The sequence below is a fragment of the Leishmania major genome, chromosome 12, assembly GCF_000002725.2.
Source record: "Leishmania major strain Friedlin complete genome, chromosome 12".
Taxonomy (NCBI): Eukaryota; Euglenozoa; class Kinetoplastea; order Trypanosomatida; family Trypanosomatidae; genus Leishmania; species Leishmania major.
Genome location: NC_007253.2, coordinates 227464 through 233463, shown reverse-complemented (window position 1 = coordinate 233463; position 6000 = coordinate 227464).

The window sequence follows — 6000 nt, the reverse complement described above, 5'->3', positions numbered from 1 at the left end:
TCCCTTCGCGCTCGGTCTTCTCTTCGCCCAGTTTAACGGCTTCCATGGCGTGAGAGAGATTTCATTGTTACCCCCTTTTTTTCATCGTCTCTTCGTATCGTCCATCCTCTAGTGCACTTTTTCTTTGCGTTTTTATTTTACTTATTTAGGTTTTTCTCCGTCCCTTCCTTGTTTGTGCTCGCCTCACCGACCCCCTTCGGTGCACCACACCGCCCACAAACCTGCCCCATGTGCAGCGGTTTCCCGCGCTTCAACGGGCACGCCCCCTTGCTGGCTACGAGCGGGTTTCTCCAGAGGAAGAAGCGCTGGCGGCGTGCAGGCGGCCAGTCCGCCGTTTTGGGAAGCTCCTCTACTCGCTGCGGAAAGGTGGCGCAGTGCGCGCCGCCATCAAATCAAGAGGGGCCGCAACACTGCACAACAATGCTGCGCCCATGGGGGCGGCGACGGGGGGCCGCGGTCCCCTTTCTTGCCGCCACTGCGCTGGGTGTGGTGGGGTGTGGCTGGGGCTTGGCCGGCTGCAAAGACAGCTGGGTGAACAAAGTCCCCCAAAAGTGGTGTGTGGCTGCTGTCGCGGGCGCGCTCTCCCTCCTCGCGGCGCTCGGTGGGGGCCGTGCGGGTGCGTGGGGGGCGGCGCATTGCGACATATCTGGGCACGAATGCTGGCGCTACCAGCTCGTCGCGTTCGCCTGTCATTTGGGTCTGTTTTTGTCCATTGTGCACCGGAACGCGGCGGCGAAGCATGCAAGTTTGCAAAATCGACATTGCTAGGGTTGCCGACGCCAGCTGCATGGATGACGGACGCGGTCACAGGTCTCAGAAGCCAGACCGACAGCCCGCAAAACCGCGCTGCGCGGCGCGACGTGCCACGACAAGAGCTTCTTCACGGCAGCTGTCGCACACCAGAGGGGGGGGGGGTAAGGCCGCTGAAGCTACAGGTCGGTGGGGGACCCTCCTCCCCCAGTTCCGCGCGGGCATCTGTCCGCACCCCGGGTTCGCGCGACGGCGGGTGACTGGCAGCGGCGCCGTATGGGGGTGCGGGGGGTGTGTTGCCGAGTGCTGCGCTGGTGCTGTGGTGCCCACCCGCGGTTGCCATGAGGGTGTCTGGCCAGGTGCTTTTCCAGCTGCGCCACGCGGGGCTCGCGCATCGCTCGGGGGGGCTCAGGGCACACGCCGTTCTTCTACGCGGTGATCCCTGCACACGGTGGCCTGATTACGCTCACCTCGCTCTCGCTGCATGGGCTTCCCCGCTGGGTGTCCCATCGCTGCACCCCTGCGCTCTCTCGGTGTGTGTGTGTGTGTGTGTGTGCCGGCGACGGGTTCCTTGTGCGCCGCCGCCTCCGTATCCGCGGGCCCCCTTCGCCTGGCCCGCCCACTCGTGCCAAAGGTGTACGGATCCAGCGGATGGCGGAAAGCCGCCTGCTGCCGCGGCGTCGTGGCAGCGTTGCAGGTATCGCGACGCACGTGGTCCAGCCATGCAGACACGGCCCCCGTGGCATGGGCGGAAGCGGAAGATGACGGCAGGGAGCCCCCCCCCTCCCGACAGCAACGCCGAGCTGAAGCCGGCCCCCGGTCCCGAAAAATGCGAGTGCTGTGCGCACGTGCCGCCACGCACAGACGGCAGTGGTGTATCACATCCGAGCAAGTCATGTGGAGGTCAGAGGGGCAAGGGTGATGGGCGAAAAGTGCGCGAAGCGATCCATACCGGCACACCCCACAGTGCATGTGCGCAGCATGTGCGGCATCCCCATCCGACCGGTGTGGGCTGATTGCAGCACAGGTGTGGGAGGCATGACGAGAACACCCCGAGCTGCACTACCGAGCCCACCGGACCCCGATGTGAAGAGCCTGTGCACCATGCTATGGGATGCAGCGGCTTTAGGCCACTGAGCGAGAAGCGTGGCTCGCAGGCAGGACCGAGGGTCTCAGAGGGTCCTGACATGAGGCTGGCCAGCTTCCTCCCCGAGTTCATCCGGCATGCACCTGGACCACACCATGCTCCCCGCACGCCAGACGCCACCGCCTCCGCCCTCGAGGGAAGGACGCTGGACTCGGCCTACGTGGGTCGAAGCGCGTCGTCCACCCAGGCTCGTCTGGTGCCGGAGGTGCAGCACATACACACGAGGAAGGACGAGAATGGTCCGTTAGAAGAATGGGCCGGTTCACCGGCGGATGGTTCGCACTAGACGGCCAGGATGGAGCTGCAGTGCGACAGAGACTGATGCATGGTGTTTGCGCGCGTAATGTTGCTTGGCTTGCTCCTAGTAGCATGTACACGAAGTAAAAAAGGACCCACTCTCTTACCTCGTCTTCTGCCTCGCCTCCCTGCCAAGAGGCACTGGAGGAGGACAATACAGTGTGTAATCAGTGTGCGCCTCCTCGAGGATCTTGTGCCTGTCCCTCTGCCTTGCATACACACACACACACACTCACATCTCTCTCTCTATAGATGTATATGTCTTGGTGTATCGATCCCCTAACTCTGCTGCTTCTCCGGCCTTCCATTCCGTTCATTCCTCCGCCGTATATGGACCCACTCAACACATCCTCTTTTTCCTCCCTCACTCACATCCACGTTCACATACCTGTATCCCCGTATGCACCGAGGTTAATAGTAAGCTGTCAAAGTACCCCGACGTACAGGACGTATCTACACCGACGGAGGGCTCGCTTTCTGTTCGTCTATGTGCCACCGTCCCGCCGCCATCTCGCTTCCCTCTCTTCCATAGAGCCGCTCCCCTCCCCTCCCTTCTTTTTCTCTCCCTCCTCGTCGGTCGGTCTGGACATTTTTTTTTGTCTCGTTTTGTTTTGCTTTGTGTGTGTGTGCGTCTGTTTGTCTGTGTCAGGTATCCCACGATCATCGCGAAGCAGCAGACACCACAGCGCATCTTTTTTTTGCATCACAGCGAAAACAAACACACATACACACACACACATATATATATATATATATACATACATATATATATATATATATATATACATACATGCATATATATATATACATACACACACAAACGCACATATATATATATATATACCTACTCAACAAAACACAACAACAAAAACTGAACACACGCCAAGCGGGAAGTGACGGCAGCACGCCGCAGACCGAAACAAAACGAAACGTGAGGAAAAAAGGAACCGAGAGAGAGGTACAGTAACGGATCGACCACCACAGAACGAATTGGAGCTTCGCTAAAGCAGCAACAGCTACACACAGAAGAAGGAAGTGCTGTATCTCGTCTCCCGCTCCATTCGCCTCCTCTGCTCTCTTTCTTTCTCTTTTTTATTGTTGTTTGTCCCTCCCCCTCCCCCCCTCTTTTTGCTCTTTTTTTTTGTGTTTGTCTCTTTCTGTGTTGTGTTGTGTTGTGCTTTCCGCCCTCTCATTGCCCCCGGTGAGCTGTGTATATAGACAGCTTTCTCCACGTATACTCCTCCTCTTCCGCAACGGCATACACACCTACACACAAACACACACACATACACATACACACACATATATATATATATACATATATATATATAAAGAGTATATACATCACGAAAGAAAAGCGAAGAGGCGGCTTTTTTTTTGTTTGTATTGGCCACCCCCTTGCCTCCCCCATCCATCCTCCTCCACGCTTAGCTCACCTCTCCTTCGATCCCACCCTTTTCAGATTGCAGATACGCACACACTCGGCCACTATTATAGCCACGCCTCGCCGTTAGTCACGGCAAGAGCGTCAAGAGGGAGAGTAAACACCCTTGAACACGTGTCTGCGTACCTTTGTGTGAGTCGCACGGCACACGCGAAGTCACCAAGAGAGAGAGAGAGAGAGAGAGAGAGCAACGGAGAAGGCGCCAAAGACCGACGGAAGAACGGTGGGATATCGAAAGAGGAGCAGAAAAAAGGAAATCGGTGCAAGAGAAGACGCCACCGTCACTACTCAAGCTCATTCTAGTGTGTTGTTGTTCCTTGTGCACCCAAATCTGCCTACGCGCACAAAGTCTCCTAGGCACGCAGAAGAAAAGAGGGACACGATAAAAGAAGACAAACATCCAGGTGTTGTCCCTCCCGCGTGTTTGGGCATCTCTCTGCATCTGTCGAACTTTCTTGTGCCTGCATCTCGTTCTTCTGTGGAGTGATTAGACGCCCCTTCTGCTCCTCTCTCCTTGTCCCTTTTTTTTTGCGCGCACGCGTGTGTGTGTGTGTGTGTTTGGGACGCCGCTCCGTCTTATTACCACCTTTTTTCCAAACATTATATATCCTGCGCATTTATTTACTTTTGTGTTAGTCTTTCACTCATTTCGCTTGTGTGTTTTTGTTGCTGCATCGCTTGTGCGCGTTCTTTTTTCTTTTGTTCTGGTTATTGGTCTTCGTCTCTCTTTCGACTTGCTGCAGCTTATACCCGCCACACCCTTTTTTTTGCACCTCTCTTCTTCCCCTTCCCTTTTCTCTCTTTAGAACAAAAATCTTCCTGTCTTGGTGCGTTTGTTCTCGCTTCCTGTGTTGTTTTGTGTCACTTTCTTCGTTTCCACGCTCCTCCTGTGTCTTTTCTCCTCGGTTTCCCCTGCCCGATTAGATCATCTAACCGCACACACAACGTCGAAACATTTTCCTTGGTTGGTTGTTTTCCTTGCGTATACGTTCGCCACACTGCAGCTGTTATCAGCGCGAGATACGACGAGAAGGACTGAAAGATAGATAGGGAAAGAGAGAGAGACCCAACCAACAAACCTAAACACAGAAAAAGAGGCGCCTATCAAGCAAGCGGCTGTTTCGAACACAAAAACGACGAAAAAACAAATAAACAGAGCTAGCTCATTCATTTCCGTGCTCTGCTTTCTCTCCCTCTTCCTTTCCTTCTTTTTGTTTGTTTCTTTGCCGCTTGCCACCCCGCCCTTTTTTTCCTCTCCTGTATTGGGAAGGGCATTCCTTGGGCGTGTGTTTGGCCAGCGCGAGGCTCGGTACTCGTAAGCGAACACGAGCAAACCCACATCGACTGTTTGTGCCTCCGCCACCTCCCACTTTTTTTTTTGGAGGGCGCATTGCGTGTGCCGATCGACAACGACAACAGTGTTTGTGCGTGGGTTTGACTGCACGCCTGTGTACGTACGAGCGTGTGATACAGCAGCGCTGTCCATCTCACCCTCTCTCTCTCTCTCGTGTTATTTTCAGCTTTCCCCTTTCCCCCCTTACAGTAGAAACTCGTTATTTTTTTGTTCGCCCACTCTTTTTCGTTTTGCTTTTTCGTGCCTCGTACTCGTGCTTTTATACCCCCACCCTCCGATATTTCTCTTACGACCCCTCCTTCCCCCTCTTCCCTTTCTTTTGCCTCGACATCGATCTTTTCATCGTGGGTATACCTCATTGCCAGCCCCAACCCCCAACTTCTTATACTCTCCACGTCTCGCTGCGGCCGGCACCGCCACTGCCACACTGTCGTGCGAGCCGACTCCCCTGTCCTCGCTCCCTTTTTTTTGTTGCCCTCGTCGCCTTCCCTTTTTGGACGTTGTCGTAACGCTTTAGCGCTTGCTTTCTTCCATTTCTATCTCCTCGTTGCTGCTCCCTCCCTTCCCTAGCTGACAGCGTGCCGCATAGACGTATAACACCAGAGCGCCAGAAGAACGCATCCATACACCCAATAGACTCATTGCCTCTGCCGGCACTTGCTTGGTGTGGCTGCCTGTGTGCTCCACACGGGGGGAGGGTGTGTACACCAAGGTCACACATATATCCCCTCCCCCCTCTGTCCTTTCCCCCCATCACACGCAGACACACACAGAGACACATACACACAGGTATATATATATATATATATATATACCGGCCTCAGTGGCGCAAGCTTAACATACACTCCGTAACAGCTACTCACGCTGCACCCAACGCAACCCCTCACTATTCACCGTTCTCACGCGTGAGTGGCAGCGCAGCACTACGCTTCGTTGCTTCTGTTTTTGCTTGTGTTTCGCGTGTGCGTGTGTGCCTTCTCTTCCTCCTCTGCTGCTTCGTTGCTTGTG